This window comes from Amia ocellicauda, chromosome 20 (assembly GCF_036373705.1).
Source record: "Amia ocellicauda isolate fAmiCal2 chromosome 20, fAmiCal2.hap1, whole genome shotgun sequence".
Classification (NCBI taxonomy): Eukaryota; Metazoa; Chordata; class Actinopteri; order Amiiformes; family Amiidae; genus Amia; species Amia ocellicauda.
This window is the reverse complement of record NC_089869.1, coordinates 11,518,451-11,531,626: the sequence shown is the minus strand read 5'-3', so window position 1 is coordinate 11,531,626 and position 13,176 is coordinate 11,518,451. Positions and strand designations below refer to the sequence as shown.

The window sequence follows — 13,176 nt, the reverse complement described above, 5'->3', positions numbered from 1 at the left end:
TGTAAAAGGGTAACTTTTTTTCCTGCCCGGATCTCTTCCTAGTTCTGTAGTTCCTCCTCTGCAGTATTAGGAAATTGATGTCAGGCTGGGGCAGGAAGCAATTGCCCACATTATGTGGTCATGTGACTTATTTAAAGTATGTATGAATCATCCCTGTCAGCCACTAGTGCTGGGCCCAGAGGGGCAGCCTCCTTTGAATTAATCCGCTGTACAGAAAAGGGAGATTCTCCTGGCGTCTTCTGAGGTGAGATAGAGGTGGGGGAGTGATTGGAGAAATGTGCTTCTGACAAGTGCCAACCTATTGTATTGCAGATCTGTGTTGTTTCTCTTGACTTGAGCAGTTTACACACTTAAACCAAAAGTCTGTTGTACGTTACTGGAGTCCTAATCGGTGCAATCAGTTTTATAACGTGTGTTTGGAGGGGGTTTGAGGTTGGGGTTTTAACTGATGTAAGAAAAGGCAAGATTAATCTATGATTGTGGGAACATTATCTTAATTGCGAAAATGAAAGGAATAAGTTCAAAAAGACCTCAAAAAAATGTGTTAATGAGGATTGTGTGGTTGAAATTGCTGGATGTAGCCGAGCACGTGTGCCAATCGCACTGACTGACACTGTTTGCCTTTCTGCTGGATGGGCTTGTCAAGTGAACAGATTAGAAAGCCAGGATTGATCTATATTAAAAAGAGATTTCACATGCTGCCATCATTGCTTATATACTTCTTCAAAGTCTGTCTGATATTTTAGCTTAACTATTACCAGCAGAGGTATAGGGGACCACTTAGTGCACTATATGCTGCTTCTTGTTTCTCTGCCTTTGAGGGTGGGGAAAAAAAGCTGGTTTCGCCTTTTATTTTTATGCATTAATCATGCACATTCTTTCATTCTACAGCTTTTGCAATAAGAAATCGCTTACCTTCCAAATGTAGTGTTTGAATTGTAGAAGTGGAGTAATGAATCTTGTAATCAGCAAGGTGGAATTAATGCTTGGTGTATTGAAATGAGCGCAGCCGGTCTATGCAGTAGGTGGAGAGTGTTTCTTTTCCAAACGTGGGGTTTATACCGTTATTGATAACCAGTCAGTTTGTGGGAAGATCTTGCAGATTCAGAACAACACATTGACGTACGTAGTTGGTCTCTGATGTCCCTGTAACCTAATTTTCTATAGACCACAGACTCTTCTCCTAACGGGGAAAAAGTGAAGTTAAAAGTCGGAAGGCTAAGACTAATCTTTAATTGCAGACACGCTATCTTAATTGCCAATTGAAAGGAGAGGTCTACAGAGATTCCTGCTGTGGAATGAGACGGGCGGTTTAGTGCGGGTTAAGACAGAATTAGCTCCCGAGTGGCTCCACGGGGAATAGCTTCTGCGAGGAGCACAGTGATCTGGTGAGTGTCGGTGGTGCTGGGTTACTGACACTGCCCAGGTCGGGTGGGTTCAAGTCAGATGGGTTCCCCCTGTTTTCCGTGCCACAGCTCCCCCAGGGTCTTGCTGGGTGCCCGTGAGCTTGGGAGCACATGGATTAGCTCCTGATATTTTGCTCGCTTTCCAAAACGAGAAGTGGGAAAGGAAAATAAATCCACTTTGTAGCTGTTTTACCTTCCTGCCTTGGCCACTTCTGCATGCCCTGCTTTTCCACCAGCAGCTGCACACTGTTTGCATGGTGCTCACATTTCTGCTCACGGTAGAATTCCCTTCCTCGTCATAGTTTGATCTCCACGGGTGCTTACTTTATATCGACTCGGCATTGATGCAAGAATCCCAACGCATTTCGGAAAGCTTCAGCAAAAGCTTGGACTACCTTGAAAAGGGGACAGGACTGAGGGGGAGGGTTTCTTAGTTACAATATTTAGCTTTGCCGTCTCACAATCTAGAAGTATTTCAGTGTTTTCAGTCGCAGGAGCGCGCACACATTTGTTGGAGGCCATCGTCAGTGTGGCTGAGGTGTTTCTGAAAGAAATGCTTTGCTGGAGAGGCTTTGTGAATGGTGCCGCAGGCTAACCTGATTTCCACACTGTGCAGGAGGAATTACAGTGCAGGGAAAAAAATCCAGCACATCGGTTAGATTAATGCACAAGGTAATATCGCAATCATTATAAAGCCCTCGATTGTTGCATCTCTTCAAGACTGCTCTGCAGAAACTCGCACAAAGTGGAGCCTGGAGATGTTTAATAGTCTGTATCCGAGGGACTGGCACAACAGTGTTAAATAGTTGTTTTGTTTAGTTTTTTTCTTTTATATGAACGTCACTCAATCCCGTCTTCCCAAAGCCCCCCCCCACCTTTTCCCACTCGCACACACACTCTCTCTCTCTCTCTCTCTCTCTCTCTCCCTCGGGGGAATGCAGCAATTAAATCTTGAAGAGAGGTACTCCTGTACTCGGCGTGATTTAAGCGATCTAAAGACAATATCGCAAGCGCATTTATTTGTGTGCTGCAGGCTCCGGTACAAATTGTACTGTGGGAGAGAAGCAATTATGTGTATACGTGTGCAAATTGCAGTGTGTATATGTACAGATATACATAAAAATGCTAATGCCAACAATGCTAATGAGCAGGAATTGTGCCGATGATGACGCACGACAGCTAATCTCTTTGTGTACAGAGTGTAAAAATGTGTTTATAACTATAACTGCTTATATTTATGCTAATGTAGCCAGTTAACTAGCCTGTTGCCGTCTTGTATCCATGAGGTAAGATGGAAGTTGTGGGCTTATGTCTTTTCTTTTAATTGGGTATTTTTGCAGATCATTTGCACTACTGCTTTTGAGTGGATATTGCATTGGAGGATGTTTGGCAATTGCCTTATTTTGCCTTCTGGGTATCCTTGGCAATGCACTGGGGGGTTCAGAGGTCGCCTGGCTCAGTTTGTCATTACCTGTGGAATGCATCGTGGGAGCTGCTGTCTGTGGGCAGAGCGGAGGCTGACAAAGAAAGGAGGGAAGTGGAAGTTTTCACGGCACAATGTGTAGAGCGATTTTTATGCTGTCTTCCTCCAGGCAGGGCAGCTGCTAGACTTTCGCTGCAGATTCATGCAGATTGTTTCATTAACCGCTCCGGTCCGACTCCCCTTCAGTCAGAGTTGGCAAGCGCGCCTGGCCTCTCGGGTTTGAGAGAGCCTGTTATTTTGGATTTATGAATATTGTATTTTCCGAATCTGAGGAGGTCTTTATTCTCTGACTCGTTTTCTTTTTGTCGTTTTGCATGTTCCTCTGCGTGTGCGTGTCTGCTGGGGCTTGTCGGTGCTGCGAGTGTGTTTGAATGTGTGTCAGGTCTCCATGGCAACGCGGACCCGCTGCACCCCCTCAGAAAAGGCCCCGTTGTGCTCCGTTTTGCAGGGAGACTGACATTTCAGACGGCTCAGAAAAATGTGAAATATTCCCCACCAGAGGAAGGATGGGAAGGAAAGGGGGGCGGGGTGGCAGTGCAATTGGAAACGTAGACTAAGTGCGGTTTAGTGTGACCTCTGACCTGTAAAGGGATATCTTGGCTACAATTACTTTTTTCCAATCAGAAAGGCCACTAATCTAGAGAGACTTTGTGCTTCATACAAGAGGTGCCCCATTCTGAAATAAGATACTTTTGACTAGCTCTGAGTGTAGAAAATGATCTACAATGTACAATACACAAAATACAATGTTTTTGTATTACCAGTTGAATTAGTATCCAAAACGTATCTGTGACTGTTGCTTTATTTAGATTTCTTTTTGCTGTAGATTTTAATTTGGAGAAAAACACTTGCTCACTCACTTTTTCTTCTCTCCTCCCGCTACACTTTTTATTGTTGCTTAGTCATTTTGCAGATGGCTTTATCCAAGGCGACCCGCTTGCTTTTCAAACGTAAGCAGAGAATACACTTCATGTATAAATCCAACAGCACAAGGGTAAAAGCATCACAGTAAAACTCATCCACACATGACACATTTAGTAGGTGCCTTTAGCTATAGATTTAAATCTTTTTTGACTGACACTTGCAATTGTACTGGTTAGATTTAGTATTACTGCTCTAAACCTTTTTTTTTTTAAAAAAAGCTTGTACTGTGCTGTACAATATTATTAAATTTAACTGCAGTTAGTGTTTTTGACCAGGCCATAATTGAAAATGAGAACTTATTAGTTGACCTATCTGGATAAATAAAGGTTAAATAAAACCAAAAAAGGATTCTAAATTAATTTTATATTGTAGCTTAGATGTCGTGGTATCCGATCAGTGCCCATGTATGAATGATTTGTGCGTCTCTGAAAGCAAGATTGTACCTGTTTATCATCTGGTGTGCCAGCCAGGGCTCCAGTCAGCCTCCTTGGCACCGATAGAACTTTAATTTTACCTTGCGTCTTGGGCATCTTTCTTCATTTTTGCCCTCCTTCCCTTTGAAAATCAATATGCTCTTTTATGCATAGGTTATCTGCGTTGAGGACTATTATTATGTGCCATGCTGGCTTTTAGACGTCGGTAGCGTAACCTAAGCAGCCTGGACTGTCTTCAAATGAACCAGACAGGGAGGTAATGACTGTATATTGCTTTCAGTGTGCCATGCTCTATAAAGAGAGGCTACTTCAGGTAGTGATTGACTGAACTGGGAATGACTGGATAGATGATTGAGTAGTCAGCTGTGATCCAAGACTTCCAACTAATTTTCTCCTAGTTTGACACAGATAATGGTACCTGTGTCACGAAGAGCCTTGCTTGGACCCTTTATAGAGGATTCCAGTCAGGTGCAGAGGGGTTTTAACTACTGGATGCCTGCAGTCTTTCTGAAAACCCGTTCCGCTCTTAAGATCTTTATAAGCACCCATCACAGGAAAACCCATTAGAGCCGGGCACCCTCAGGTCCTGCTTGTTTACTTCGGCCGTCACTCAAAGCAGAAAATCCATCGCAGATTGTAACGAAAGTTGGCTAGTTTTATGACCCCGGCTTTTCAGAGCGCTGTGAATCATCACTGTGTGAGACGGAGGATGGAGGAGGGTGGATTGGAGATTGCAAAGTGAAAGCCGGAGAAATGTCTGTGCGTTTGCTTTTCTCTGTCTTTCTCCAATCAAGTCACAAAAGCTCTATGGCCAAGACTAATTAACATCAGTGTTGGGAAAGCATTGCCAAACATGTCCAGAGTTCAAGAACAGGGAACTTGAAACAATAAATACAGGAAGGAATTACACTTTTTCATTTTTAACATCTATTTAGACATTTTTCATAAAATCGTAGACATAGTGTCATAGTGTCTCTCTCTCTGTCTCTGATCTCCTGTGGTTACTGTTATTTATTTATATTAAGTCTTTTTTATAGTTTTTAATATTGCTCAGTAGAACTTAATCCCATAAGAACCAAGTGTGAAGCATATTAAACAGGCTTGACAAAAATATATTCTCCACATTTACTAGGCCTTTGTATGTGACCTATATGTCACGGTGGGTTCTAATATACATAGAAACAAAAGATGTGATATGGTTGTAGGGCATGTGTTTGTGCCTTTTGAAAAAACGCCAAGCTTGGTCTTAAAGCCAGGAATGAGTCCTGATCTGTTTTGAATGGAGTCCCAACTACTCCCCATACTGATTTTTAAACCATGCCTGCTTTTCTGCAGCAAATGTATTCCCCAAGAAGTGCAAGCTAATTTCCAGAGCCTGATTGGCAGGCGGCTTTTCGGATTCCAGCGGCTTCTTATTTGTATTTCGCCGACGCTGCATTGATAGGGCGATGCTTCGTCGGTCAGACTTTGTCTGCCGCTGTTTGACACCCTGTGACGCGTGTTAAAAAGAAAGTCTCTTCCCCTGATTATATTTGCATTGCCGTGCTTGTGAAGTGTATCGCTGAGCAGGTGTAGCCAAAATCAACTCTCCCTCACCAGCACAATGGGCTTTCTTCACGTCCGAGAAGAGAGAATTGATTTGTCGTGTTAAGCAAGAAGAGACCCATGGATTACAGTTCAAAAAGGAGACTGATAAATACCATTATGAAAATGACTCCGGTTGGGCTTCCTTCTTGTCTTTGAAAGTGCGGAAGGGGGCTAAAAATGGTATTACATTTATAGCATCTCTTTTTTTGAAGCGGTTTGAGTTGGCACAAGCTCCAAAATCCAGCTGAGCTTGGTAAGAACACAAGTGAATGTCACCATGCTTTCTGTGTCCCTTGGTGGTGGTGGGGTGTCTGGGGAGGAGCTGGTCAAGTCCTCATCAGCTTTGGTAGCCAGGAGCTGCTCACTTCCTCCAGCTTGTTTTTTTTCTTGTCTTTGTTTGGCATTTTAGCAGGACGAATTGAGAATTAGCGAGGGGTTTTATAGAGTGTGGCTCCCCAGACCTTTTTACCCTTGCGGTTTAGTTTGAATTTATTTGTGGAGGGGTATATATTTAAGTCTTGGTGTTTGTAGGGTTCTTTGGATAGGAGTAATGGTGTTCTGACTGTGGCGATTTTTATTTTGAGCCATTAACATCGCTTTAGGCTTTTTCCTGTGACTGTTGGCTCTCTTTGTTAGATTTGCTTCACCCCTGTGGGAGGCGTCTTGCTTTACCTTCACCACCTCACTGCTGTTTGTGGGAGTGCTTTGGCCTTGGAGGCTTGGGGAGGCCAATCACATGTCATACAGAGGAAAGGGATGGGAAAAGAATTGATGCGTGCACAGACACTGACGCTCTCATACGCAAACCTCCCACACACATACACACACATGCATGCACGCACGCATACACACGCATGCACATGCACGCACAGACACATACACGCACTGCATAGTCGAGAAGAACTGTCATGCAGGCGAGGACTCCCACTCCAATAGCTCTCCACTCTCCTCACTCACACGCACATACACACACAAACACACGCAGACTCCCCGCTGGGCTCCATTCAACGTGGAGGGGGCCAGGAGGGGAGAGAGAGATGGGGAGAGAGGGAGAGAAAGGGAGAGAGCCTGAGAGAATAGAGACGAAGGCAGGGAGCTTTGGGATCTCCTGCTGGGTGCCATTCTGCACAGCTTGCACCACGGGGAGGGGGAGAGAGCGAGAGAACAACTGCTTCATTCACACCTAACGCTGTCGGCCCCCCAGTGGCTAAAGCATCTGAGCTCTTGTGTAGTGATCGGTGTCACGTCACCTTTCGCATAACCCGAGGGGAATGTAGATCGAGCCCCAGCAACTCCACTGTGGGACGGTACGGAGAAAGGATGGCTGCAAAACAAAAAAAAATCCATTTTGAAAAGTCAGCCAACAACAGGGTGAGATCCTGGTCACTGGATTTCCGAAATTTCCTGTGCACATCATCATCGGAGAGCGATGCCGTTTGAGAGTCTTTTGAGAGAAACTGTATCCTGTGCAAGACTAGAAGTGTTTTCAGAGACGTACAGCAAAGCAGGCAGCAATGGAGGGGGATAAGGACAGAGAGGGAGGGAGGGTGGGAAGGGGAGAAAAAGTGATTGATGGTTTTGGCAGAAACCAGGCATTTAGGTTTAGGGCTGCTGTGGTTATTCACTTTTAAAGACAATCATTTTTTAATTTTGTGATTTTCAGGTTTAGTTTTTTTTTGTGCTAATGTAAATGAGATCAACAAAGAGCCAGCAGAATCGCAAGTCTTTAATGTGAACAAATTGCACTAGGAGAATAAAGACCATACTACCAGCTTGTAACCACTATGTGCCACAATAGTGTTGATTCTATGCCCGCCCTATGTTGCATTATAGTAAGGACTCTTTCCCCCTCTCCCTCTCCCAGCAAACCATATTACCAGACCAGGTATATTTGGTATGAGTCACCCCCAAAGGAACTAGCCAACTAGAGAGGTGATTGCTGTGTTTTGGAGATAACTGATGTGTTTTGGTCCTCAAACCTCCCAGAATGACTTTGCACTTGGACTGTCCCTGACAATAGGGGATAAAGTGTCATATCGAGCCTCCGTGGGGAACAATGAGAGAATAAAAGCCGTCAGAGTCTGTCGAGTTGCAAAATGTTCCTTCCCAACAGATTTGGTATTGCCATCTGGTGGTGGTTTGAAATAGATTACAGCCCTTTTCACCCCAGACTCTTGGAACACCTGTAGTGTGCGGCAGTGCTGTGTTTCCCTGCGATTCTGCGTCTTAATTCTTCTATGGCGACACTATGTCATCCAAGTGCTGTTATGCCCAGACTGGTGGAAGTTTGACTTGTTTGCGGTGATCACTAACCTCTGTGCCGCAGATCCCCACCTACCTGTGATCGTCTCCAGTCCTGCTCCAGACCTGCTGAGCTAGGAGGGTAAGGTCTATGCTGAGGCTACTACAGCGAGCATGTAAGAGCAAATATTGAGTTGTTTTTTTGGCAAATTATTATTTCAATTATTAATGTGGGGGCAGTTGAACCGTACAGACTCTGATTTTTGATTAGGGGAATGTCGGCTGTTGGCTTTGTTCTTGGAGGGCACAAGTGCTTCTTGAAGCAGGCCTGAACTTGTAGCTCGGAGAGAGTGAGAGAACTTTGATGTGCGTAGAATTAATAGGGAACAGGCCCTGAAGACATACTTCTCTGGTATGTCCTGTAAGGCAGTTCTCTACGTTTTATTAGTCTTGTATCCCTCCACCCAAACCGTATGGCTTTACCGGATTTCTTTTTCTTTTTTTTGCTGGTTCCACTCCACAGAACTGGCTCTTCTGTATTAAATATGCCAAACTTCACCTCCCGAGCCTGTCCTTATTAAGAGGCAGTATCTGAAACTGACTCCTGGGTTCATAAAGCGATCTTTGTCACGGCAGTTGGCGAGAAGAGGGCGGGAAGCGAGTGGGATGGACTTCTGAAGGAGATGAAGTGCGCGGAGAATATCAACTGCTCGCTCGTGAAATATTGAAGTCCTTTCAGTTCCCTGCAAATAATTACACCGGGGTTTTAAAATGTCATTTTTCAACACTGCTGCACCAGAGTTGTTCGTCTGCCATGTGCGTGTGTGTGTGTGTCTGTGTGTGTCTCTCTTTAGTTTTCTCTCACCACCCCATCACTGATCATCCCTTGCAGGTTAATAGAAGCAGTTGTGGCAAGTCTGACTCTCCCAGGCTTGATTGGAGACTTGATTAGTTGCTCTTATTAATTAAATGGCAGACTGATTACAGCTAAAACTCACTGGAAACATCCAGAGTCTCTTCTCTAAAAGCAGTCTTCTAACATACACGCATCTTTTGAAGTTTTTTTTTAATTTATTTTTTTGATCCACCTGTTCTTCTTTGTTTTCTGAAATGTGGCCACCAGCAATAGTCGATCAGGCCACCCGTTTAACTACGAGAGTTGCGGTAAACCAACACCAAACCTGCACCAAATTCTCCTCGGAAAAATACAAGGCTACCGTTATCAGCCTTCTATGTTCTCAATTAGCGGTTCAGCTTCCTGTCATGTTTTATGGCTTGGTATATTCTGTGTACAGTTATTTGCATCTGCAGAAAGTTGCAAGAAGGAAACTAATTGCTGGAACGCTTTTCAATCAACTCGTGTATATATACAGTGAAACTTGAAACGCAAACCAAAAAAAAAAAAATGGAGTATAGAACTGTTGTTTTTAATTGAATTTCACAGTAAGTTCTCACTCACTAACCGCTTTTATATGAATTGTGTGACTTGGCATTCAACTTGCGACTGTGAAATGCTATACAGTGCAAAGGTTACATATCCTATCATACGCTGGTATAACAAATTATACAGTACAGTCCAGCCATTTTAAAAGTTATGTTCAGTGGAGTGAGCATTACAGCAAATATCACAAATGGGGTGCAGGAATGCAGTACGCATGTAGAGAGGGAGAATAGGAAAGCGTGCTTTGAAATCCGATCTGCTGTAGTGTAAAGCAGTGGTTTAAATTCATTGTTATAGTTTGTGACTTCATATCCTAGCCCTTCTGCAAAGTGGAACCGAAACACTTTCTCATCTCTTGTTTTTGTATCGAGTAACAGTGGAAGGCCCAGCAAAGATACCTTGAGCCTGATGTTCAATGGGTTTCTTTTGTGTTTCTGAGTAACGATAACTACTGTCTCTGCTAGAGCGCGGGGACAGTGTGTGTGTAATTTAACTGATGCATATTTGTTTCAAATCTATACGTCGTTCCCGTAGTTGAACACCAAGTGTGGTAATCAGTCAGCTGGCGTTGACTCCAATACAGCGACCCGCAGTTCATAAAAACCTCATTTCCAATCTGGTATTCATGAGATGTGAAACGAACATAATCCTATATCAGCCAGACAAGCTTGGAGAGCAGGATTTGAACCAACTGTGTTTGTGAAAGCCTGGGCTTTTTCTCTGTGCCCTGCAGCTGGTTTCTAAGTGCGCCCAGTTTCAAATCCTGCATCTCTTCTGTGCATCTTATTTATTTTCAATAATTTCTCCCACACTCTCCCTTTTGTTTTCATTGTGATCACTGGCTCTGTGCACATGCGTTTGAACCACCATGTCACGTTCTGTGCATGTCAGGTTTTCTCCCTGCAAAATGCTTCCCTCACTGATTGTGTCTGCGTGTGTTCATGCTGATTGGTAGGCGACATATGCTTCGGTAGAACTGGGTGCCATTCTTCTTCCACTTTACCCCAAAGCCCAACTCCCTGCGAAAGGAAGCAAATTACTTGACAAGAGGACATCTGCCTCATTTTGGCCAGATCAGCCTGGGGCACTGCCTGTACTATATCGGGTCAAATTACCATTTACCTTCTCAAATTGTAAGCTTCGCAATGCCTGGCCAATGAAAAAAGGCCTGTTCTTTGAGCCACACTCCCCGGGTAGGATTCTCAGTAACACTTCATGAATCTTACCCGAGGTTTTCCAAGGAGACCAGTAGCCAACAGTTTTAGTAGACGACTGGGTAAAAGGTCAGGTTGAGTTTGCCGGAATCAAAAGATTCAATCATGAGATTTTACCTTGTAGACTGGGGGAGATGTTGGAAGGAATTTTAAAATGGAAGGAATTCAAAAACGCAAAGAAACAAATATGAATTTTGCTAAAACAAGCTCAGATGCGTGTAAGAGCGCCAGGAAGTTCCATTCATTTAACAGACGTATTAATGACGTTTCCTCTCTTCCTCTCCAGGTGTGGACCTCTCTGCAGCAGCCTGCCTGTTTCCAGCACCGAGGTAAGACCCTGTTTCAAACTTACAGCACCGTCTGAAGAATGAGCTCAAACGTGAGGTGGCAAGTCCGCTCTGCTCCTGAAAGCCTTAATTGCCAGTCTTCTCTTATTGAAACCTTGCTCTTCAGTCGGCCCACACGAATGCCCTGCAGCACTGTTTGTGAGAGAGAGGGAGAGGGAGATACATATGCAATAAGCGTTCAAAGTGTGTCAAACATAAGGTCAAAGACAATTTAAATGTAAAAATGGCAATTCTAATTTCCACTCTGCCCATTAGAATTGGCAGCAATTCAAAATGGCTTCACACCCAATGCATTGACAGTGTGGCGGCTTCGTTTTGTATAGTGAAAAGGAAATCGATCTCACAGGGTTTGAAAAACATAATTATATATATATATATTCTATGTCTATTCCTTTGCCCAAAGCAGGCTTGATATATGGGCTTGATTAATGGATCCTGAAGGGGGGTTCCCAGAAAAACCAGTGTAGTGATCTTCAGACACAGCCTCAAAACTGTCCTCAGTCACGTCCTCGGAGTTGAGATCAGGGGTAAGAGGGCCTCTGCTGCCTGTGGTGGATTTGTTGAAAGGTTGTACTTCAGGAAAAAGCTGCTAACTTGGCTTTGACTTACCACAAGTTCAGATCAAGAGCTCGGCACCTTGTTAGCCTTGTAGCTGGAGATTTACGTTTTTAAAATTGGAGTCTGACAGTGTGTAAATCAACACAGCTATAAAGAAAACTTATATATATTTTTTGGGGGTGGGGGGGCAACTAAATATATGAGAGCCTTCTTAACCAATTTCATTGCATGGAAAAAGCTGCAAGGTCTCACTGGGAGCCAGGCCAATAGACCGCCACACCGCTGGGCCTCTGGCTCTTTCAGATTGCTCTCCACCAGGCCTCGGAGAACGTGTTCGTTACATTAAAACTGTGTGGACAGTTTCCCTTCCTCGGCAGATTCCTTGTTAGGAACGTGATTCATATTAAGAGGGATCGCAGAATGAATGCAGCGGGGGAACGCAGATCGCCATCAGAGCTGTAACCGAGCCCCCAGCCGTGCTGCAGTTCATATCCAGTTTCCGATCCGTTGCTCCAAGTCTCCCGGCTCGGCCCGTTGTGCCAAATCCACCCGCCACCACCTCCCAAATGGTTACCTTGCAAGTGCACCTTGGCACAGCCACTATGCTAATGCACCACTTTAAGTTATGTTCATTTCGGAGATGTTTATCTTCCCGAGCCTGGCAGGCAGGGATCTGTGAGTAATGTTCAAATTAAAAATTAATGAAATTGCGGATTTGAAAAACAGGGATGGTGATTAATTCTATTTACACTGGTAACTGAGAAAGGAAACGCAACTTTTTTTTTTTTTTTTTTTTTTTTTTTTTTTTTTGTATCTTTCCCCCCCATCTCCATCGGACACTGTAAAAGTGCTGACAATATCCAGGGCCAAGGAGAAAATGGCTAGTGTCCCCATGTCCTTAAAGCAACACCTGTTTCAGGCCGAGTTTGAAATTCCTTGCTAGGACAGTCGAGTGATGGGGGTGGGGTTGGTTTGTTGAGGGGAAAAACTGCGGTGGAGAACGAAGAAAATGGATTTTGTAAGGTGAGCTGATGCACCTTTAATGTGTTTTGATATGGATCCTCAATCACGAACTGAGAGGTGACCTCTAAGATCCAGCGATAGGTCATCTCTTTTCTACCCTACACTGGGAAGAGTGTGAGTGGCTGTTAGAGACTGAGAGTGATGGAGTGACTTGCATTTATCATACAGCCGAAAGCAAGAGGAGTGCGATTGTGCCTATGACCCAACCTAAACACACACATACACATACACACATGCCCCCCCCGGGGACCGATCATGTCCATCTGTCCCAGTGGCTAATTACCTAACAGGATTACGCTCTCCCTCGATGCTGCCTGATTAAAACACAGGGCAAAGGCCCCCGCTGATAAAGCAATCATTTTATATTGATGCCATTGATTGGGTGTTGCTCAAACGCTTTAATCCCCGGGCAGGTTTTCTTCCTGCCCTGTGATAACAGGGATAATCTGTCCTGTTGTGATGGGAGTGCAGGGCAGCTGGTTTGTCAGTGGACAGCTGGGGTCCTGATGGCCAGGCTG

The 13,176-nt window shown here is 44.3% G+C and overlaps 1 protein-coding gene across 10 annotated transcripts in view; it reads left to right on the top strand.

Annotated features, from left to right (window-relative positions):
- ndst2a (N-deacetylase/N-sulfotransferase (heparan glucosaminyl) 2a) overlaps window positions 1-13,176 on the top strand; it is a 98,507-nt gene that overhangs the window by 25,751 nt on the left and 59,580 nt on the right. For all 10 annotated transcript variants that reach the window (XM_066692952.1, XM_066692947.1, XM_066692950.1 and 7 more), the window contains exon 2: window positions 11,017-11,059. The gene's annotated coding sequence lies outside the window, so the exon portion shown is untranslated. The remainder of the gene's footprint in view (window positions 1-11,016; window positions 11,060-13,176) is intronic.